General features: G+C 41.7%; 1 protein-coding gene across 1 annotated transcript in view; it reads right to left on the bottom strand.

The window, feature by feature from the left end:
* The window catches only part of LOC125013380 (protocadherin-16-like), a 78,381-nt gene that overhangs the window by 19,807 nt on the left and 33,854 nt on the right, over positions 1 to 24,720 (bottom strand). The window lies entirely within an intron of this gene.

Genomic DNA, 24,720 nt, shown 5'->3' with positions numbered 1-24,720 from the left:
CAACGGCAGGGAGCCTCCTCTCAGCGTAAGGCCGAGCAGTCATCAGGAGCGCAGCCAAGAAAAACAAAGCAAGCCATGCTTATCATCAAACGCTGACTCTCTCTCTCTTTTTTTAAAAAAGAAAAATGAAAAAAAAAAAAAGATGGCATTGCTATGACTGTGTGTGGAAATCATTCATTCGAGGTGATGAAGGTTTGGCTGCAGTAATTCAGCCTCCATCTCTTTCCTGAGCAGATGGCAGACAGGGGACTCAGCAGAGAGCATGCCCCACACTCACGACTGTAACTCCTAACAGAGGGTGAGTGGTGTGTAGGAGTGAAAGAGTTGTAAAGCTGGCAGAGAGGCAAGCCAGAGAGAAGAATAATAAACCACACGAGGAAAGGGGAAACCAAGAGCAATACAAGAAAAGCTACTCCATCTTTTAATGTGCAGGGGCTGCAGCTTACCATTATATTTTATCATTTTACAGGGGGACAAGTTATTTATAACAAGCTCACGGCTTTATACATTTGTGTTATTCACAGCGTGCGATGAGTGTCTGCTCAAGGGAAAGCGTTTTAGCGTGAATACCTGTAGAAGAAATAATAAAACAACAAGCCTGCAGATATGCAACAAATATTTCCCAGTAGATCCGTTGGAACAGATTTCCTCTCTTGTGACTGACCTGTCCGTGACAAGCGTTGAATGTGTAAGTTATTTGAGAAGACTCCGTGTTGCTCTTTAGCCACAACCTTCAATAAAAAATTTTTTTAAAAAAAACAACAACAAAAAAAACCTTTGCACCCACGCACAAAGCATAAAAAAATACACCCAGAAAGCCAACACATATACATTATTTGTGGTATGAAAAAGATTAAAAAATGAAGCGGGTGAAAACTTTTTTGGTGGAGCGGGACTGGAGGCTCTTTTCGCTCAGTTCTGTTCAGACTGAACACACAGTGCACACTAAACTGGGGCTGCCCTTGAAGCATGAAAAAGCAGCCTGAGAAGGAGTGTGCGCAACCGAGATACAGAACTTTTTTTTTTTTGTTAAGAACAAGTTCAGGAGAGACAGTGGAATGTCTGACTGACATCAATTTACATGAGGAGAATCCATTGGTGCTGCGCTCAAGCATACTTGGAGCCGTATGCGATTTGAAACACGAAAGCAATATGTTCCGTGAGTAAAGTGCATTGGACTGTTTTGGGGAATATACTGTCAGATAATAAACCACATAATCACATTTGCATAAACCGCCAGCAGAATGCCTGAAGCAATCAGTCTATTCTGGATTCTGCAGAGACTGTAATTTCAATTCTTATTTATAGGTTAATAGCGGCGTATCAGTGTCATCTTCCTGGAACACTGGGTCTTCTTTGTCCATGAGATTGTATTTTGCCAGCGAACTATGTGAAATGACACAGGAGGCCATATGCATATGAAAAATGAGCAGAACAAATAGCCAAACCCCAAACCACGATCCCATAGAGATGAGGACAACATAAAAAAGAAAGTGCCCTCTGGCGTCCAAACTTTGCTATAAAAGACTAAAAACAAATTTTAAAAATATACATAAATATAAACGGATAAACTGAAGTGTGAGGCTACAGAAATGATGTCCCACCAAGGAGTCACCCATCAATCATTTCAAGACTTATATATACTGTATGTATGTTTATATTGCATATGTACGCACATGCAAACGTGGACAATATGTAAAGCTGGTAAAACTCTCCTCACGTAAGCACATGAGTGGAGCGGAGTCTTATGGGTGACGGTGACAGGACCCACCTGTAGGTCAAAAGGCCCACGCACTTAATGCATAAGTTTGAGCCTTGATACAATCCAAACAGATGACTTGGTTAGCTGACTCATCAACGAGGAAAGACCAAAACAGTTTGTTGTTCCACGTAAACTGGTTTATCTCTACTGTAAAGTTAGGAATTTTTGCATGGAGCTCAGTGAGGATTGACTTCCTTTTAGGGCCATCCCCAAGTGGACATTAGAGGAACTACAACTGTTTTTGGCACTTTATCTTTTCCAGCCCCCGTGGAGGCCTCGCCATTGTGACCTCATCTACATATGCTTACTGTAAATTTTAAAACACAGTTAACCAGTAAAGTGATTTCAAATGTGCCAGACATAAGAGGGAATCCTCCCCAGAAAAATAACCACTCACCACTTTGGTGTAGTTATAGTGACATGGATATGGACAGGGTCCTTTCATTCAGTTTCCCTCTGACATTTTACTCTCTCTTCTGCAGTTTATAAGGTATTACACAAACTCTATTTTTATTGGATTAAAAGTTCAAAAGCATGAGTAATCTTAGATCATCAGCAGCAGCCAGGAGTATTCTCCCTACACTTCATGTGTGTGAGTGAGGCATGATGGGAGCTGTCTTATCAGCAGGGGAAAGGCAACGTTTGGCTGAGCCCTTAGTAAAACAAGCTGGGGAAATCCAAAGATAACTGGGGTACTTCGTGGTTCTCCCATCAGATTCCAGGAGTCTTCCAGCGGAGACTTCCTGACTGACTAACTGTCCAGTTAAGCGAACAAGATTCACAGGAAAGAACATGCCTTTGTATGTTTATGTATAATATATCTAAATGGAATAATGACCCTGAGGCTTTTGGATGCTCCAAAGTATTTTGGTCCATCTAGTGTCTTCCCTTTGCGGTCTGACAAAAAGCCAGTCCTGGAAGAAACGAAGACCTGGATTTGGGTGGCTTCTATTTATAGGTATAATTTTCTTTTTCCCCAATTACAGTTACTGCGTATAGACCGCGGCGTATTTCTGGTCCTTGTTCCTCAATTCCTGCGGATACTGCAAACGCATGAGCGTCCGTGTGACCTTATTTGCCCAAGCTAATGCTTCTTGCTCCACATTCATTGCGTACAGATGCGAAAAAAAAGAAGAAAGAAAAAGAAAAAGCCTATCTGTGAAAAGAAGTAGTGCAAAAACCTGTGAGTAAATGAATGATGCAAAGTCGGAATTATTGAGGCCAAGAAGGGGTGAAATGAAGGCGATGGAGTTTTTAATCACGCTCTTCGTATTTTAGAGTGCCCAGTCAAACAAATCCATCTCACGTAGTCCTCAGTGAAACCAGCCAATCAGGACCGCGCCTCTGCCAATCCAAACAGGCCGCAAATGACGGAGCGCGCATGTAAATGTTTGCCAACTGGGAAATTATCACACACATCAATCAAGCTCTGCGTGCACAAGTCCTACAAGTGTACCTTACATGCGTAGGCAAAAAATACAAACACAAAAACACTGGGGGATAAAGTGATTGCACATGAGAGTTGTGTGATGTCTGTGGCGCAAAAAGAGCAAGAGTGAGTTAACTCCGGACTCTGATGACATTAAAATGTTTTTTCGCGTTCTCTCTGCAAACAAACCGAGCACAGACGCAGCAGCAGCTACTGTGACCGAGCCAAAATAAAACAAATTTGAACTTTGCGGCGTATAACAATTTTCAGAACATACTGGAAGACATTTCCTAAAGCTCGAATTTATGACTCAGCTCTTTTATCTCGAGTGCCGTTGCTTCCATACGCCGACCTGACAGCTGATCCTGCTTTAAAGCAATGATTAAGTTACAGGGGCACAGACAAACAGCAACAGATTTCCATCCCTGCGATTCAAAATAAAATAACCTTGTTTGGTGAATGGCGGAGGTTTATAAAAGGCAAGGCAGCTGAAAACTCCAGCCTCTTGAGGGATTTTAGCCTTCATATTTATGATGAGGGGCGCTCTGACTGCAGCGAAATGTATGTCAACTCGAAACGAGGCATATCAGATCCAGACGCAATTTCACTGGAAGTAGCAGCTTCTGAATTCAGCGTCTCCGAGTGATCAAACATACTTTTAACGACTTTTACACAGACATGACCGGTTCCATGACCGGGAATCAGAGGCATCATGTGAGGGGCTGACTGACTAGGTGGCGTGCAGATCATTAAAAAACAGTAAAGAGGAAAGCGTGGGCTCAAAGAAATCAAACGTGGGGGCGAGTTGTAGAAATCTGGACTGAGAAATGCTTTGAGCTTTCACAGCTGGTGTGAAGCCGTACACACAGCCCTCTCTCTCTCTCCCTCTCGCTCTCTTTCTCTATTGTCCTGGCATCACTTCTGAGGAGATGAGGAAAGAGAGGTGGAGCCGCTCGCTGAAGTAGCAGATCGGCAGGTCAGCGACATGTCCTGCACCACACCAAAGACCTAGACAGAGACCAGCGAGGAAGGAAGGAAGGAGCCCACACATTGTTGACGAACAATATCAAAACTCCAAACATTTGCCGTACAGACAGCGCTGTCTGGAGTCGGACCAACCATATGTGAAAGATTTCGGTGCTTACTCAAGAGACAAAAAGCTGAAATCTTCACTGCATAGTTTCAGACATGTGTAAGGTCTACCAAATGGTGACATTAACTGCTGCCAAACTGCGGCCTGCGATGTCTGGCTGCTTTGTGCGAGTGTGATACAAGTAAATGAAATCTCAAAAGTTGTAAAGGCTGATGAAAGCATCATCCCAGCGGCCTTGTTGTGTTTCACATCTTGTCCACATTTATACGTCATGCAGGCCTACGTAGAATGAGGAAGCCAGAGCGATGGCACTCCCTAAGCAACACTGTTTACTAGACTTAGACTTAGACAGACTTTATTGGTCCACAAGGGAAATTACTTGGTCATAGTAGCTTAATTATTTCAAAAGGTTGAGCTGTTATAGAGCTGGATAGACTTATAATGGCCTACATGGCCTAAGTCACTGTAGCTGGAGGCAAAACAGAGGGAATCTTGAGGCGGACACTGTCCCTTTCAACCACGAAAATGTCGCCTTCCTGTATTTTTGGAGCCAAAACCAAAAAATCTAAAACACTAACTTGAAGTTTTATCACATACCAACCACTGCTAGCCACATATGACTTTGGTTTGGCTTTGGCGATGAAAAGAAAGGATTGGAGTGAGACAAATCATCAACAACGACACACTTCATATCAGATAAGATTAATATGTAATACATCATCTGCCTGGATAACATTGTGAGATAGACAAATTTGTGACTGAACTTACGTTAAGTTAATCATATGATTAATTATTTGGGGGATTCTTGTTACATGTTAATGCTAATGCTAACTGTTAGGTAACACAACATTAGCTGTATGCTTCAGGGGTATCCAAGGAGAAGTTGTATTTATTACGTTACCCCACCCACAGTGGTTCCACTTTTTGTAATATCTTTGTTGGAGAGGCTTCACTTGACAAAGACAGACCAGACTTTGTTTTCTCTGCGTTCTCCTTTGATCAGTTTGTCCATCCAGTGAGTGAGAGTGTAGAGGTCGGTTAATGTAGTCTCATCAGGGTCAACTTTTTAAAATAGAATTCATGGTCTCGGTGAGTAAGTGTATAAGAATATTATCTAAAATATGTATTTTCCTCGTCTATTCTTGTCAAAACAGTCTGTTGATATATGGTAACCAGTGTCCACAAGCTACAGTGTTTAACATGTTTTGCCTCCAGTTAAGCCACGCCCCTCAAAAACGTTGACACGGTTTACAAACTTTGAAAAGGGTCCATACCGTACCGTTAAAGAAACGTCACATAAACATGACATATGATGAAGCTCACTTTAAAGTGGGTTTTCTGTCCTGTGTATTGCTCCACTTTTGAGTATGTGTGAGGACTTGTGTAAAGTTAAAGAGAGCAGCAGTTCATAGCTTTTGATATTTCTTGAGTACAAATGTTTGGCTTGGTGGTAATGCGGCAGGAAAGATCAGGGGTAATCAAAAACATCAGGATTTCCCCTCTAGGGACCATTAATAGCTGCAGTGAATTTAATGGAGCCAGGAGACAACAGCCAACAGTCTCCAAGACACCTTATCAGTTGCCAGTGCTTGAAAAAGCAGAACATTGAGTTAAACAGACATGTGGGGTGGACCAACACATACAATAAAATCAACTCACCACCTCTGGGAAATAATTTTTTTCTTTTTTGGGGCGGGGGGGATCTTTTTGTGTGGCCAAACGAACAAATTCTATTCACAGGAAACACAACAGACAATTCAAGCGCAATTCCTTTGAATTAATATGTAACAGCTCTCAATTATCCTATTCATAATTTCTGTTGTGAAAGCCTCGGCAACAATCCCACATAATCCTAATAATTACACAACAGGGCTTACACAGAGTTTTATATTTTTCTATCAATTTAAATTCACAAAACCTCCGTCAGTGTCCCTGAATGACTTGAACATGAATAATTGATTCCAGATTTTTCAAGCGCTTTCACCGTCCAGATGTGCATTATAGCACATCTGCCGTATTGGGGTATCTCTGTGAAACATGGTACAAACTTGAAAGTCAGCGATCGTCTCAATCGCACTGATTACTATTAAAAAAAAAAGAAAAAGAAAAGTTGCCAGTTAATGACATCATTCAAAACTTTCCTATCACTGTGGAGATGCATTTAAACAGTTGTTGCTGAGGTAAAAACCGATACGTGAACTCTAATAAAACGCTTTATACACAATGAAGGACAAACATGAATAGACTTTACAGTAAGTTTCCGTGCTTATGTAGTCCTGACATATTTCAGACGTACAGTCTAAATAATTTTTGGCTGTCTGTAGAGATACTCTGCGGGTTTTATTTGACTGGCTCGTAGCACGAAGGCAGTATTGTGCCAGGCTCAAAAGGTCCCACTGTCCTAGATTCCTGAAATTGGATTGTCTCAGCTGTTTTAGTGCATGAAAGAAAGTGCTCTCCGTCAAAAGGAAACAAAGAAGTATTGATTTCTGAATAAACAATGGCTCCATGAAGTTCAGCTTTTTTTGTTATTGTGTTACTGTGTTATGCACTGGCATAAATCTGGATCCAGGTTAAGGGCACCAGGTTACTATGCTGTAAGGTCCACATATCTGGCAGAGGAACAAAGGGGAGGTAATGGCAGCAGATAGGAACATAATGACACTCGGTGCTAGAGTGCAGAGTAGACACTGGGCAGTGTAAGGTTTGGGTCTCTTTCCTTTCCTCTTTTAAATCGCTCAGTGTAACTGAAAAAAATGAAACATCATCAGAAGCTTTCCGTACTTGTAGCAGGTCAATGTTATACCAGCGTGAACAGGGATGCGATTTAGCAAACCATGTAAGAAAATCAAGCAGTTCAGTTAGCAAACACTAGTATTTACATAAATTAGCTCTTGACATGTATTTGTAAGCAAAAATACAGAGAACATTATAGCAGCAAAACACAACTGATAGAAAATGTCAGCGTTTCATTCCGCTCACAATAACTCAGCGCTCTGTTGGAGAGCTGTGCTTCTCCGTGCTGTCTCCACAATTACATCTATTTTGTAATCCAGTCTAAGAAAAAGATGCCTGTAACAACTTAGGAGGAGAGAACTGAACAGCCGCTGGCTGCTATTGTTGCTATAGGCCGACAATGTCAACAGTTTCACCTGTTAATGTTTCCAACACAAGTATTTCAGAAAACCCGAACCTTAATCATGATACAGCTTGGCATTCATTAGCATAAATTTGCCTTAATGAACCTCTAAAATAGAAGCACCCCATCAGTCAGTCAAGATGTGGCATGAAGATCAGATTTTTTTGTTTCTTTTGTTATGTATGAAAAGGAAACGTGACATTAAATACACAAATTACATTCAATCTTGTTGTCGCTCAATATTTACATACAATATATTCAACAGCTCTTTGCAGTTAGCACTTTGAGAGTTGTGACAAACTTCAGTTATTGGAAGTTAGGTGCATGTTTTTAAACTTTCACTCGGCATTTTTTTTTTTTCCCGAAAAACTGAAGCGTCTGTCTTTCATCTGGACTTTACATCTGGAAGCGATTAAGCCTCTACCATTTAAGGAGAGAGGAGTTCCAAAAAAGGCAAAATGAGCAGAGAGTAGAGATATTGTGAAGCTAAAGAGAAAGGGTAGTGCTAACAGAGCTGAAAGGAGTCGATGCCTCAGCTTATAAATCATTTGTTCGGATTCATAAAGTGCTAACTCTTGCAATAATGATGACAGAAAAGCCCATCGAAGGTGAGGAGGAAGGCTCCATACGCGCATGCTGTTTCTTTATCAAAACACTCTTTTTATTGTACTGCCGCGTGTCCACACGCAGGTCCTAGGTCATCGGGAAGGAATGTGACAACACCTTGAAAACAACTTTAAGGTGTTTTTAAAACCCCTCTTGTGTGTTCTAACCCAGACAATATTTGATATGAGAGAAAATCCCAGCAGGTAGACTGAGAGAATTTGATTTGTAGCCGTTTCTTTCCTTTTTAAAAGTCAAACATTTTACTGACTTTGATACAGGCTCACAGCTGGGGAGGACGCAGTCATTATGCGGGGCATTTGCCACCGCTGACAAACATCACAACGCAATGTCAAAGATAATTCTCACAGAAGGTTTAACACCGGCTGCAAAAATAAATATGACCAAAACTCCACTGGACGTGCGAGTGCGCCGCTGGTGTGGCATTAACCCCTGACCACCTGGAACGACGGAGGTTACATCCGAGCTCAAGACCTCAGCCTCTTTGTTTTCCAGGGGTCAAATGTGAGAAACAAACCCTGCCATTATTTTCTTATGCATGCTGATCACTGGTTAGTCAGTGGAGAAAACCATGAGAAAAAAATAGTTAGCTTGATTCGTTTGGATCGAAGACCAGTCATTTTAAATGGCGGTCTCTCTCTGAAGATGTGGAGGTTAGAGGTTTTAAAGCAACTGAGTGGACTCCAGGAGTTTTTTTTAAAAATATCAGTTTGATATTTCCAAAATGGCTCGACATTAGATGCATCACAGATGTTTCTGTATGAGATATGTTGTCGTCAACTAAAGTATAAATTCAGATGAGACGCAACAGAAAATGATATTTTATGCAACAATAATGAGTAATTTCACTGACTGTACGTCGTGACGGGTCACAGCACACCTCTGAAGTAACCTCCAATGAACCCAGCGGATCACAAATCCTCCATGACCTGATAGAAGGTCGAGTTGGGGAGGTGGACTGATGCTAAAAGCTGGAAGAGCAGAGTCTCACTCAGAAGGCGACAGGAGGTGACCTTGCGTCCGATCCCCACGGAGGCAGCCCCGTCAGCCTCGAGCTTGGCTCCGGTTCAGCCAGTCATCCTTTCCACAGCCGTCCAATGGCTGCGCTTAGCTCTGGTCTGCCGAGGCAGCCCGGGCGGTGAAACGCAGGGTCCGGGTAGGTGGGAGGGGAGCTAATATGAACCATGCACAGCATGGGGGTGCAGGAGTACTGATGTGGGCTAGGCTGGAGCTACAGCTGCCTACAGTGGGTGGGAGAATGCCCACTGAGCATGGCATGCACAAACATGGCGCAGATGCGGTCGCGGGGCCAGATTGGACCTGGTTATCAGAAATCCACAAGCCTGTTTGATGAGGTAGATGGGGATTATTCAGCGCTGGAGTTAATTCTCTGTTCTCTGTGGGAGCCAGGTCTTCAGTGCAGGCTGCATTCCTGCGAAGTCGGTGAAGTCCCCGGCTCTCTAGGAGCTGGTAAACTCTTTATCTCTGACATGTTTTCTCCAATAGAGACATTCAAAGGGACAACCATGCAACCACATGCTAATTTTATCATTCGCCATTCAACTCGAAGCTGCGCACACATTGCAAATAATGAAAAACACACTGGAGACATCAGATTTAAATAGTCAGCAAGCATCGGCTGATCATACAGACCATCTTTCTACTCTATTTTAATGTACTTTCAAGGGGGGTTTAAACTCGCATGAAGAACTCTCCACTACACACCAAATCACACACAGATGCTGAATATGTGACACATATGGTCACCGGTACAGACATGTAGACAAAATATGCAGGGAGCATTTGCTTTTACAGCATTGTCCCTGAGGCCCTACTAAGTTCGGCCGTTAGAGTAAGACTGGGATGTTCTGGTGGAGTTTCCTAGTGCAGCCGGGGGAGTCATACCTGTAGTGTTGCAGGGACCTACTATGCACCACCAGCAGGGCTCTAATAAAACGCCAGTCTTTAAACTACTTTAATCTTTCAGACGTCGGGGCTAACACAGGAGGCAGTTTCCAAAACACTGGCACTTTTTCGGAGAAGAGATTTCAAAATCAGGCCGTTTGAATGAAGTGTTTATTGACAGTCATACTATCATCGCAACTCCGTGCTGGAAAACAACGTTTAAAAGAGACAGTCTGGAAAGCAGAGACAGCGTGCTGTGTGACTACACGTAGTTGCTTATGTTTAGAGGCTAGACCTGTCCAGTCTCACAAATAAACTTGGATACTGTTATACTATATTTGTATTTTTAGCACACAATCAAGTTTCCTCAACTGCATTTTTGTGTGTTTCATGGAAGGTCTCCGCTTTGAGTCTCTGGTGGTTTTGGTGACGAGTTGTTTTGGTGCCTAAAATGGCAAAGCTGCATACTTTTTTTTCTTTTTTTTTTGCCTAAATCTATTTTCTCTAAACGCATTAAGCAGTGGCTCCTCTATGTGACAGTTCACGTCAAGGCAGAGGCAGTCCCACAAAATGATTAAGGATTATGCCGACCGACTTTCCTGGAGACAATTTCACTTAAGCCATAATTATGCTCCCATGTGCCACAAACTTTTCCTTTAATGTTTTCTCAGTGAAGAAATCAAGTCTATCCATCAGCCATTGTGCTAAGAAACTGAAAGCTCCAGTGTAACTACGTTGTTTTCCGGTAAATTCAAGATATTTTATGCAGGTAGGGTTAACTGAACGTTGACAAGCAGAACCCCTAACCCTGGTTATTCATCATTTTAATTGACTGTCTTAAAAATCTAAACCAAGCACTCAAGTGTACTTGAATTAAACATGCTTCATTTTTTTTTTTCAACAGGAACTTCTCACACAGTGAGTAATTCACATTTTAGCAGCTGTTTTCTTTGGTTGTTTGTGTCCCAGCTCGCAGACACATCAGACACAATTCAGTTTTCATCAGCGTGAAGAGAGAGACGTTTCAGAGCACATCCTCATGTTTTCTGACACAGTGAGAGATTCCATCATCCATGTAAACTTTCAAGTATGTTTACAGAGAAGTGATTACAACACAGCTCCAGACTTGCAGCGCTTCTCTTGTCGTGACATAACCAGTCCTAAGAGTAACTTACGCACGTAGGCAACGCTGGTGCGAGCCATTTGTACTCGTGCCTCATCAGTCTGGCTCACTCTGTTAAACGTGGCTGCCCAATTTGGGGCCCGCGGGCCAAACTTGGCATACGACCAATTATATTTGGCCCACGCTTTGCCCACTGTATAATAATTTTTCCCCCACCGTCAGCGCTCAGAATCTGCGCTTGCTCTAATTTAATATTATTTATTGGTGCACTTCCACTCCTGACCACAGAATACCACTGTGAAACATCGATGATAGGGTGGCGCTGTTGAGCTTCTGAAGAAGACCAGCAGCGAGCGAGAGGACTCGGATGGAGCGTGTTAGACAAACGAAACGTTTTGTCCTTTTTATTTTCCTATTATTTTTTGTTTATTGCAGTACTGATTTCGTGTTTTGTCCCGCATTCCTTTGCCTATTGCACTAAATGCCTTTGCATTTGAAGATATACAGTAGTCCCAAGGCCTGGTAATGATCCGTGTCTGTCTTCAAATATTTCAGAGTGCTTCAATTATTTTCCTTATTTAAAGAAGCCAGATAGATGTTTGTTTGTTTTTTTTTAACATAAATGTTAAGCACAATAACCCGTGTCATTCATTTTTTAAAATTAACTTGTGATAGTGTTTATTTTGCACATGCATGCTATATTTAACTTAATGTACTGCAAAATTAAGATTTTAGCCCAAGACCCTCCCCCACTGGGAAGAATTTGGGCACCCATCTTTATTGACACAAAACAACCAAATGGAGAAGCAGCCGCAAAATACTAAAGCGGAAACACGCTACTACTAAGCAGACCAATCACAGCTCTTGCGCTCTGCGTTGGCTCGTAGTTACGTTTCTGGGGAGGTGCACATCGGCTCCAGCACTAGGGTTTGCGCAGGTTCTGCGTTTGAAGTCTGAACCGCCTATCGCTCTCTGCAATACAGAAAAGAAAGGAGAGAGAGGTGGGGAAGGGGGGCTGAGCTAGGTCACTGAGGTCATGAGGGCCTACTGGAACCATGCATATAAACTCAACCCGTCACTGACTGATAGACACAAACAAACAAAGTTTTTCCAGGCTTTGCCAAGTACTGGCAAACACTGTTAAACTGTAAGCCAAAAGCTAAAAGAAGTCATCCCTGGTTCAGACGTGGTTCGGAAACAAAAAGACAACACGCTTTCACAATGGAGGCAGTCCAGAGAGCTGAGCGTCTGTTTAGATCTCTTTCCTTTGTTTCACAGAGTCGCATAATTGCGAGTCAACACAGATTCTTCCCGAGGAGACAGAGAACCACATACAGATAACCAGATGAGTACACACAAACACGCATGCAATAATGTACCGTAACTTTCCAAACTATTTCCTGCCAGCTACAAACAACAGCTGTTCTTCGCATAAAACACTGGCTCCGAGATGGATGGAGAATACTGGCGGCCTGTCATCGTTGCACCTTTTATCCTGATTTTAAACTTGCCGGAAAAAATGTGATAATGGGACTTTCCATATGCGCGTAAAACTATGTCATGCCCTGAACTAGAACATTTACCGTTACATTAGAGCCCATTTCCACTTGGACACGTTCAAAATACTTTTTATGCAATATTTGTATGTTTATCATCTGATACAGTCACCCTGATTCATGACTATTTTTGTTTTTCCACATAAATTCTTTTGAGCCTCCAGAGCCATAGGCGGGTTTCATTTCCTCACTAGCATATTTATTTAGTTCTCAGCAAAATATTTAGGTGACAGGGTAATTATATTTTATCTTGTATACATGTCCAATCTCCTCCTTCATGTGATTCATTTCAAACAATCCCCTCTGAGTATACATAAGGTAGTCAGTGAGCACTTCAGTTGTTTCTCAGAGCAAAAGGGACTTCCACAGTAAACATGTCCTCCGCAAGATTACACTCACGCAAGCTCTTTAAAGGAACGCGCGCGCACACGCACGTCCGATTCAGGCATATTTCAGCTCTTTGAAAGATTCAAACTTGCTCGGGTCACACAAAAGTCGAGCTTTGCCCAGAACTTCAACCGATGAGTTCATGCACGCCTCACGTTCAGATCACACACACTACCCGACAGCACTTATTCACGAGCCTAAATCTGCTCGGTGATTACATTTCCTGCGTTTGTTAGGCAATGGGACTTGCTTAGGATGGGGTTGTTATCATCAAGTGTCTGGACACATGCTTCAGTATTAATTACTCGTCCAGCTGTGCAGGAAAACGTCCTCTCAGAGCGTCTGGTGGAAAAAGGCTCAGTCATGAAACTCGATGCTTTCTGCTCATTCAGCAGCGTCAAAACACAGGTTTAAACCTACACTTGTATCTGTTGTCAGTTTTCATAACTGCTAGAGTGCAATGTAAAAGGTCACTATATCCATCTGTCAAACCTGGCAAATAAAAGAAACACGTTTGTGTTTCAATAAAATAACCTTGTAGCATGAGTTAAGTCTTGTTTCGTTTTGTGTTACTGCCTTTTAATGCTGTGTAATAAGTCAATGCAAGTCATGTTTCATTATGTTTGCTTCGACCAGTGCCCTTTACAAATTGTAACATTCAGGAGGTGTTTTGAAGCAGGGACATAACTCTCAGTACGATCTCCCGTGACGAATCGGTGAGGAGAGGAGTATGGCTCCTAAGACCATGTGGCTTAAGTGTCGTAAACATAATAAGCGACCTCACCTCAACCTCCCTTTGCGTCTTCAGAAGAATAACAATAAAGCGCAATAAAAGAGGGTAGAACTGGGTAGGCAGGAGTCAAGAGCATTACAGCACATACAAAAACACAAAATGTCCCACTAGCATTCCCCAAAACGTTGGCCTAATAGCTTAATCACCTAGGTCATTTTTTGACTTACTGTTACAATATCAATAAAAACACCAATGTCCTTCCTAAAAAATGAGTTTTTACCTTGTTTTCCAAAAAGGCACAAACATGATTTAGGCAATTATGCTATTATTATATTATATATGCTGTTATGCTACGCTGTTAGGCTAACGAAATGCTCTGGATTGATTTGGCCAATTTCCACGTCTGAGCTTTCTAAAATAGCTCATTATGTTTACAGGTAAGTTTGACCCATGTACTATTATTAAGTTGAGTTGCAGAGACAACTTGTGCCTATGTAACAGATTTTATTCCACTTACTGCTTCTGGTCGTCATGGTAAAATGAACTGTTCCACTCTTTACAGCACTCTGAGAGATTCTGCCGAGAGACAGACGCCTCAAACTGAGCTCATCTACGGCTGCTAGCTGTTCCTCTATTGCATCCAATTTTTAGGCTTCCATTTTTATATTTTACATTTTCTTTTATGCAAGTACACTTACTCTGTGAGGATGACGCCGTGAAAGGCTGCAGTGCCAATGCTTGAATCCTGATGATCCACAAGCAGGTCAAAGATTTCACTTATTCACCCAGTGGATTGCAACAACATTTACGGTTCCCAGATGGTGGATCCTAAAACTACAGTGACTTTCATTCAGTGGTTAGTGTAAGGTTTGCCTCGATGTTTGGAGAGATATATGTCAAAATCCAATAGATGTGATTAAACTCAAACATTCATGGATAAATCACAATAACTTATGGCACAGATCTTCAAAATGGGGTCGGTGACCCCAAAAAAGACCCCTGACTTATGATGATCCTTCCACTTTTCTGAGAGAACCGTCATTTAGTCAAAATTATATATTTTGTTTAATACTTTGGTTTATGACAATACACATACAAAACTAATGCCAATCCCATCAGCTTTATATTTAGGATCATTCCACCACCGGTCACTCTTCAACAAGACACTGACACAATCAACATTTCTGTGTACAGAGCGGGGAGTGTTTACTAAATAGACGTTTTGAAACCATTAGTTTATTCAAACAGTGTCGGTCCATTGGGCCCATTTTTATCGGCATAACGTTCTGTTTTCCTTTATTGACAGCGGCAGCCGCGATATATACGCCTTCACCGTCATCCCAGCTAGCTCCTCATTTTCAATACAAACTGCAACGTGTTTGAAACCAGCAGGCAGGGAATGAGGAAGCAGGAGGAGGCTGCACCGGACTGATTTTTGTTTTTCTTATGTATGTGAATACAGTGTGATAAGAGCTTCAGCTGGTGTCCTCTGAAAATAAGGTTTCCTGACAGAGCTAGATATCCACAACTGAAACAAAACCATTCAAACAGAGTACACTCAAGTAATTAAAACTGAAATCATCTTGTGTTTTTGTTTGATGTATATACTTCAGAAAGTTGCTGAAGCATCAGACAGCTCTATTGTGACACTGGTGTTATTTTTATGATGTTTGACGGCTAAAGAAAAGCCTCTTTCAGTTTTGAAAGGAGCGTAGAGCTTGAGGGTCAACCCCAAACCTATTTTCACAATGCATGATCATGCTAGTGAGAGTTCATGCATCTGTGTGCGTGATTTACACACACAGGGGTACAAAGCCCACCTAATCTAATCCAATCAAGCAGAAAGTTCGGACTAACATGTGAGGTCCTGGGTCACAGGTCGACCAAATGTCCAGCTGCCCTTACGACCTTCGGCCTGGCGACCATCTATTCCGCCTTTCATCTGGTTTCCAGCCACCCGCCACTAGTTTGTCGGAGAGAGCCTTCACCAGGAAGAGGGACTTTGAGGCAGACAAGTGAATTATGGCACAGGAAAAAAGAAGGGTAATATAAATCAACGATAAATTGGCACCTAACCTCTCCCTTGAGTCTTTTGTGTTCTTCCATGGTCCAAGTAAGTTCTGGTCTGACCTTGTAATTAAAGACTCCTCTGATGTTCTGAGGTATGGCATTATAGGGCATTTCAAACCAGCAAATTATCTTCAAATAAGCCACAAACAGTAACCTACTTATTAAACAAGAAACTCAAGCAAAAGACAACATTCGTTTAATGCTTTAATATGTTTTGCTATAGCTCTGCAGCCTTCACACTCTGTCATTTAGATGCTGGAGTCGATGCTTCATTGGCTGCGCTGAAATCCCAGCTCCAGCCATCACGGCCATTTCATTTAATCTCAATTTGTGGCTTTTTGTTCAAAGAGTGATGACAATGGTAGAACAAAAACGAACAAACTGTTCTGCCTTTAAGCCACCTCAAGAACACAGAGACGAAACATCGCCATCATAACCGAATGCACACATAGTACAGATGAGACGAAGAGGAGGTGAACGGGTCGTCATCTATCATCTCCTTATCTGCAGACACATTCAGCGAGTTCAACGTGAACTTTTACTGTTAGTTTGGTTGTGGACATTGTTCCAGCAAAACATATGTCACGGTGTTATGGTTAATCTCAAAGCCTTTCTTGTGTGAGCACAGATAATCAGCTGCCAGCGCAGCTTAATCATCGCCAGTTTCATGTGAATACCAAGCTCTGAAGAATCCCTCAGCTGCAGACGTCTTTCCAGCTGGAAGACAAAAGGTTTCTGTCTGCTGTTGTCAATATTTCCCTTACTCTTCCTTTATTTGATCCACGAGGCCATATGGAAGATTTTCCAATCAAGATAATGTTGATCTACTTAATCTTTTTGACTTTTTTCGGAACAAAAAAGTTGCCACTTTTATTTGATCCAATGCAATGACGTTTCTAGCGCATACGATAAGATAAAGAAAGTCCTGCAAACCAGACACTGCAGGACTGTCAGAGCCTTGAATGAAAAACATTCCCGCAACGGTGAGCTATTATTGCAAAACTGCATCACATTCTGACCAAAACGTATTTCCTTAGATGTGATAAAAATCGGAATCACTTTAAAACTGCATTCATGCATATTTTACGCTGCCCGTCACACAACATTGTGTGACCCCCTTTTGTACTTTTGACTCTTTGCTTCAAGTGTGTGCTGTGAAGCCCATTAATAATGCATAAAAGGTGCAGTCATCAGATGCAAAGCATGAAAGTGACTTTCAAATCAAAAAAGATCAAAATCTTTCTCAAAAGTTCACTGTGTAGGATTTAGGAGGATATATTATCAGAAATGAAATACAGTATTCTTAATAAGATTCGCATTAAGTGTTTGACAGATGTAGCTTGAAAGATTAATGGTGCTTTCATTTGCTTATAGAATGACGTCTCAATATAGGAATACATGGGCGAGGAGAAAATTCTGCAGTCTGCAACTTCACTATTGGATGCAATAAATCCTATACACTGGTACTTTATGCAGGAAAACACCTTTTAATCCAATTAAATAAGTGTATAAATAATTTAAAGAGCGTATTTCATGCTTCACTGACATGCACCGTGTTGAAGAACACAATTACAAGAGGCCCAAACAGTTGGAACCAACTAGCAGCGCTCCTACATACATACAGATAAGTTACTCATTATTCCGCATTAGCTTTTGTGTCTTGCGCACGCTATTGTTCACTTCACCGTTTTATTTATGGTCATGCATATTAGTCTTTCAAAAATGCCCATAATAGTTGAACAAATGAACCCATTATAGCAGTGTTAGAGGACATTACACAGGGGTTGAATGGGATAATGTATCATATCCTGCTGGGAGACCCTGGGCGCTAACCCCTTTGACTCTCCGTTTGAGCACTTTGACTCTGGACCCCAGTGACAATGGCAGAAATAAATCAAAGTTTGATTTCTGAGGAAAGATTTATCGGCAGGAGTGGAATGTGTCACATGGTGTGAGGGCTGCCTGACCTAACAGACACAACAACAGTCAGAGGTCACAATTTCTCTTCCCTGAGAAAATGCCTGAAATCACACACACAAGCCATCTAGTTTGACCTTGTCTAGTATGAGTTTCCTTGTTTGTTTATTAATTAATTAAGTGTACTGTTATTGGAGACGATATTTCATTTGAAACTGTCACTCGTCACAGAGTATTCCAGAGTATTCGTCCAGATGAAAATCAGACTTTGATTTGGGGGAAATACGTGTAAAGGGGATGGGCTCTTTCTCTAGATTTTTCTTTGATAAGATGTATTTTTACAGCTTGAAAATATTTTCCATAACAGCCATTCTTGGTGTTTTTGTTCTTCTGAGCCTCCTGTAACGCACACCAACTGTGAACAAATGTGTGTTCTCCTTACAGGTATGCGCACTCGCTTTTCAACTGTCTAATCCTCATATGTTCTTTATATTAGAGGCAAAAAATGCAAACGGACTCTCGAGGCACCTGTTCCGTGAAAAATGGCCGAGGCGCGTACGGGGCTGCTTTGTACTTCTACAAAGCCTGCTCTTGATATAAAACTGTCATTATGTTTTAAACTCGGTGTTAGTGCGGGAGATAAGGCGGATCCTCATTTGAAGATAACAGAACTCCACAGTGATATGATATTTCAGTATAGGAATACAGAAGAGGTCATGAATGAGGTAGAGCAGACGGAGGGGCAGGACGCAGACCATGACCAGATCAAAGAGAGGTGCCGACTGTTTAATGTCATGGGGGTTCTGGGAAATTCTAGTCCGGTAGTAAGGAGGGCAAACTGTGAAAGACACATGCACCCCTGTCTTACGTTTCCGGTGCCTCCCTGAAACGGGAGAAGAACCACCATGAACACGGCGCGGCTGCTGTGGGGGTCAATGACTTTGTGCTTGAGAATAAGAGCGTGGCAGAGGAGATCCAAACCAGGCAGACAAAGGGAGAAGTCATGTTAAAATGTTTCAGTGTTTTAGGCACTTCCCTAAGTCCCTATTATTTCTGTGTAATTCCATCTTACTTTTTCTTTTTGCAAGTGCAATACCCACACTGGGGCGGCACAGTGGTGTGGTGGTTAGTGCTGTGTGTCAGACCTGTGGAGCTCCAAACTACATCTGCTGTTTTGGTCTCATTAACCTGCCCAGTCTCCTGCATTTATCCTATCCTATCCTACCTGCACGAACAGTTCTCCAACCTGCCCCCGATTCCTTTCATACTCTCAAACTGTCACATTAGATCCTCAGCTCTATCTTGTATTATTGGATTCTACGTGTTTCCTTGAGTCTGATGTATGTATCTATGGTAAGTTTGTTTATCTCGTCTCTCCTGCTCCTCTATTCTCTCTTTTCTCTGTCTCAGGCTGGAATGGTTCTCAAGGTTTCTTCCTGTTAAAAGGAAGTCTATCCTTGCCACTGTCAGGCAGGTTTTTGTAAAGCGTCTTGAGACAATTTGTATTGCTACTGAAGCTATATAAATAAAACTGAATAGAATTTAATTAAGTTGAATTAAATGGAGTTTGCATGTTCTCCCTGTATCTGCGTGGGTTCTCTCCAGGTTCGCCGGCTTCTTCCCACCGTCCGAAGACATGCTCGTTAAGTTATTGGTGATGCTGAATTGGTTGTAGGTGTGAGTTGGTCGTCTGTCTCTCTGTGTTAGACCTGATATAGACTGGTAACCTGTCCAGGGTGTAAATCCAGTGACAGCTGGGATAGGCCAGGAAGCAACCTCCACGTCTGAACAAAAAACTTCAGTTCCTCGAGTGGCCACTTGAGGCTCCAGGTTTAAAATTCTGCATAATTAAGGGCGTTCCTGCTTTGAGTGACAGGGGGAGAGTTGGATGGGCGGGTCTCAACCTCCAGGCTGCATTAGCTGCACCCCAACGCAACCCCCATGTCAATATTTGGAGTATTTGGGCAGAGTAAAGCTCAACCAACATGGCGAATCCAGTGGGTGACGTCACAATGGGTTTGCCCATAGTACAGTCAATGGGACTACAACTCTCCAGATGACAAGAAGCTACAGTAAATAAAGGAATCTACTCTAAACCTGATACAATACATACATATATATTTTGTACCTTTAGCATATTTACTTTTACGTAGTTTCCCTGATGTGTCTCACCTGTGCCTCATTGTTCCCTTTGTATTTAGTCTGTCCATCTTTGTACTCCGTGTCAGAATTGCTGTTTTCCTGATGTGCTTTGTCCTTTTTTTGTTCCATGTTAGTTTTTGAGGTTTTGTCTTTGCCTACTGTTGAAGTGAAAACTTTTCATCCACCACCCGAGTTCTGAGTCATGCGTTTGAGTCATTTAACCAGTTCCTCCTTGCAATTACATTTTTCATTAGTGGTGTTTAAGCGTCACATGAGGAAAACATGCGCAGGAGAAGCGGACAGAGCACATGGCACCCTTATGGGTTGTGATTAATCCTGCCTGACGACACGACTGTCTTCCTGAAAGCTCGACTAATTCCAGAGATCACACGGTGCAGAGTATTCTCTGAGACATTAAAAACTTCAGTCCTGTTCATTACTGTAGCTTACTCTTTCGTTTCAGTTTTCACTAGGAAAATCGGCAAATTTGATATGTGGCGTGGAAAACCTCTACAATACTTTCGAACTGTGGACCTCAAGGCTCATTTCAGCTTCAGGCTCACTGGCAGAGCAACAAAAGTTTGGTCTGAGCTACATTTTGGTTTCAAAAACTGCTGATTTCGTCTTTTTATTGGACATACAGAGGTTGGAAAATGAGGCCACATTAAAGAACAATGCTCAAGATAATGGATAATTATAATGTGACCACACACTCATGGATTTAGTCCGGGGATATTTTTTTATTTTTTTTATTTTTTGGTGAAATTTCAAGGGAATCTTGATGCACTCCGTTCTGTTGTGCTGAGTTGGGGTGTAAGATCGCGAACTGCAAACCTCTTTCATTGTCAAGGTCGGCAGATGTAAGTTACACTGAGCAGTAACTTACATCTGCCAGTCATACTTTTCTGAGAGTTTAAAAGGGTACATTGTACGACGGGGCCAAGAGCAAATTTAGTACTTCAGAGAAAGGAAACTGGGATAAACTGTGAGGAAAAAAGTGGGGGAAAGTGACGCCAAAGTCTGAGGAAAAAAAATACTCTAAACCCCTGTTCCCAGTTTCCTCTGAGGCTGGGGCCTTCCAGGGCTCATTCAGCAACAACTATACAATGTTTTTCTTCCCTTTTAACAGATTACATCAGCACACTGGAGCCCATTCCCATCAACTACAAACGGATGCTACATCTCACATAAACGGCTGCTGCTGCTGCTGCTGTCAGGGGCCGTGACTTTCATAGATCAGCGTGATGGCAAAGACACATGGGAGGATATAAAACATAACCTGAGATGATGCAGGTCATTGCAAGAAGCCTTGAAAGAAGGCGCTTTATCTTTATGCATGTATTGCGGTGGCGCTGGGAATTATAAATTGTAAATTGCTGAATCCGCTAATCCACGCAGGGCCTTGAGAACACGTCAATGAATGGCTTGAATGTGGGGTAATGGGGGATTACTTGTGGCTTTCATAAAGAAACCAAAGGCCAAGTGGACTGTTTAGTGTTAATAGCAGTAAAGAAAAATGGCACAAAGAAAACACATTGTAATCCACAAAGCCAATGGAAAATGGGGACTGTGGATTATTGGCAAGTCATGGGATTTCTCAAACTTTGCTTTACTAGTATACCTTAAGCTCATTTGACGGATTTAAGATTCAGATGTCACATGATGGATTCTTTGCAGGGAAACCTGGCTCTGTGTGTAGCGATATGATAAGCTGATCAACTGGCCCTCAAAGGGATTACATCTAATTTCAAGGAGGGAAAAAGGCTCAGAGAGAGGAACTAGTAAAACTGAGAATACTCGATGCACGGCCAAAAACTGGACTGGATGTTCTTCTTGGACGACACATCAGCGTAAAAAGCAAAATATGTCCTGATTTTGACACAAAATCCACTGGCTTTTATGATGCATCGCAAAGTTTCATTCCTATAAAGCTTCAAACTCTTTCCTTTCCATCAAAACTCTCATGCCACCGCTTTTTTTTTTTTTCTCTAATGCTGATTCTGAAGTGGAAAGAAAGTGCAAATGATGACCCAAAAAAAAATCTGTAATCAATAAGTAATGAGCAATGATATCAGAATCCGTTTGCACCGTGTGCACATAACGGTTCGCTGTGCCAACAAGCTGTTTAAGTGCTTCTGGATGATGATTACTGCTTTTTCTTTGAGCCCCATTAAGCAGTTTTGTGGGGAAACAGTAATTTCTCTGCCAAACACTTGCTTTGGAGATCAAAGCCTCAGCTTTAGAGATATTTCACTTTTTTCTGCTGCACAGTGTGTGGCCTTTGCTTGAAGGTTTAAAAGACAATGCTGTTGGAAAACACACGTTACACATTTAAAAGTTTTGGGGTATAATGATTATGAACTGACATAAGACCTTTTGCCTGACCAGAGACTGACTTTTTCTAAGTGTTTCTTTGTTTGAGATTTCCCTGCCCCTTTCCCCCCCTGCTCCTTTTTTTCCCCTTTTTTGAATAAAAGAAGGATTATATGTGGACATTCCAGTCGGACAACTCTTTAATGACAGAATGAACCTAATTTCTCCACAGCTTGATACGGAGCATGCCCACGGAGAACACATTGGATTGCAATTAATGCTCGCATTAACAAAAAACAGAGCTATATAAACCTACAAATATTTTATAACCTCCTCAGTGTTGTACTTTCAGCCGCTTTCATCATTCACAGTCTCTTAGATCACTGTCACTGCTGAGACAATGAGTAGGTGAGCGGAGGGGTGGCTGTAAGCTTTCCCAGACTCGACTTTGTGTTTATGAGGTGCTTTTTGAAATGTGATGATGTCACACGCCGGCTGTGAAAACATGCTAGGTGGCCGCTCCATTGGTCCTAATGAGAATATTAGCGATGAACATATAGGGCAGGGAGGGAATGTGCTGATGGAGCAGGCAGCATGGATCCGAGTGTGTGGCCTGTGATCACTCTCCACCTCTAAGGATACAGTATCAGAGCTGGGTGGAACCAGATGCCTCACAAGCCACTTCAACATCTACTAAACCAGGCTGACATTGGACTTTTGTTTTCTTTTAAATATCAAAATATTACCTTCATCAAGATACTGTATTTGATTTGGTGCAACAAACCAAGCATAATGCATGCTCTATTTTCGTACCCATTATACATATGAATATATTACTGGTTCTCTTTGATGCCACAATAAACTCGGCAAAAGGGAAAAATTTATTAGGTGAGAGACGACCTTTCACTCTAGTAAAAGCACAAACCTGAAGTGCAGTGTAAAGTCCAAGACCAAAAAGAAGCTGCAATTATGTGTTTCGTCTGCATTTAGCGAGCAGAGTGAGAACGGTGCAGCATGGTGGTGCAGTGGTTTGGAGGACTTCCACCTTTAATGGGCTTTCTCCAGGCACGAGTGTTGGGATTCCTCTGCTTTCCCTCACACAACCTCCTTAAACAGTGATTTCCATTGATGTCTGCCAATAGATGTGCGAAGTCTCCGTGGTTACGGCCAAAAAGTGACAGCTGAGCATGGGGATTAGCAGCATTAGTTTGAATCATAGGCTTTAATAGCATCTAAATTGTAAAGTTAATTTAAAGAATAGCTGTTGTGCGATTGACTGTACCAACAGATTTGAAAAGCAGTCGGAGATATATTTTTACAGAAATATCCGGCTGGACGCTTCAGTATTACATGGCTAATGTTACTTCTCAGTAAAGCTATTAGCATTAGCATCTTTTATTTAGCTACATTTATCATAACTGAAATGACCTAAAATGAACTTATATTAACTGAAACCGGGGCTAATTAACTTTTCTAAATCCATACAGTTCATATGGATCGTTGTCGAGTTCAGTTGTCATTAATTTGATGGCCTCGGCCGGCAGTGACATCAATGCATACCCTCTATTATACATATATATTTTTTTTTATTCTTTGGTCATTGTTTAAGCTGCAGGTGGTAGAGACGACTTCAAGCAGCAACCTCAACACAAACCTCCCAGAATATTTTGCTTCTTATAAGCAATGCTGTGGGATCCCTATTAGATACATATCAACCACACAGTAGGTACTTTTATTTATTTGAGCGTCTTGTAAATCAGACGGCCTCATAAGGTTTATGTCGCTGATCACAGATAGATAGAGTTTACATTCAACCGCAGTATTTAGGTTTGCTCTATTTAGAATCCAGTGAACGGGGCACATTAGCTTTGACAACTGTTTATCCTCCAGCGACTTTGACACATGAAATGAGAAGGAACACTTTCATATTCACTTTGATCCAGTAAATCAACAGTCTTAAGCCCTGTTATGATGTGATAGATTTTATAAAGCGAGGCAGCAGGAGGACATCATAATCAATTGTTATCTTGAGGTACTTTTTGACATGCGACTCCAGTGAGAAGAAATGGAACCATGTTTATTAAAATAGTGTTAACACTATGTTAAGGGACAGCCACGCTCATTAATGCAAAATCCTTCAATCTTTACTGTTTTTGATCCAGTTCTCTTAGTTTCATGTAATTTTCTGTTACATGTGTAAAAAAGCAGTAATCTTAGATCGTAATTTGTCTCACTTTTCTAAACAAGGTAATTGTAATCACCACCACTGTGCCTAAAATCATGTATTTCTGCAAGCAGACTTACTTGCACAGTGCATGAATTGTGACAGGGTAGTGTTGTTTCCAGTCGAACATGGTAAGTTGTGGAGTAAATGAGAAATGATGACAGGAAAATCTGACCGGCTCAGGCAAGCATTTTGCATTAGTTACTTTTAAATTGCGTTGTACACTGTTCCGATAAACGGTTGCGCCTTCCTAAGATATAATTTTCACAAGTTGCTTGGCAATCAATGAGGTTCGACCTTTAG

The sequence above is a fragment of the Mugil cephalus genome, chromosome 9 (assembly GCF_022458985.1).
Source record: "Mugil cephalus isolate CIBA_MC_2020 chromosome 9, CIBA_Mcephalus_1.1, whole genome shotgun sequence".
Taxonomy (NCBI): domain Eukaryota; kingdom Metazoa; phylum Chordata; class Actinopteri; order Mugiliformes; family Mugilidae; genus Mugil; species Mugil cephalus.
The sequence above is the reverse complement of the archived record's forward strand: the minus strand, read 5'-3'. Positions and strand labels throughout refer to the sequence as shown.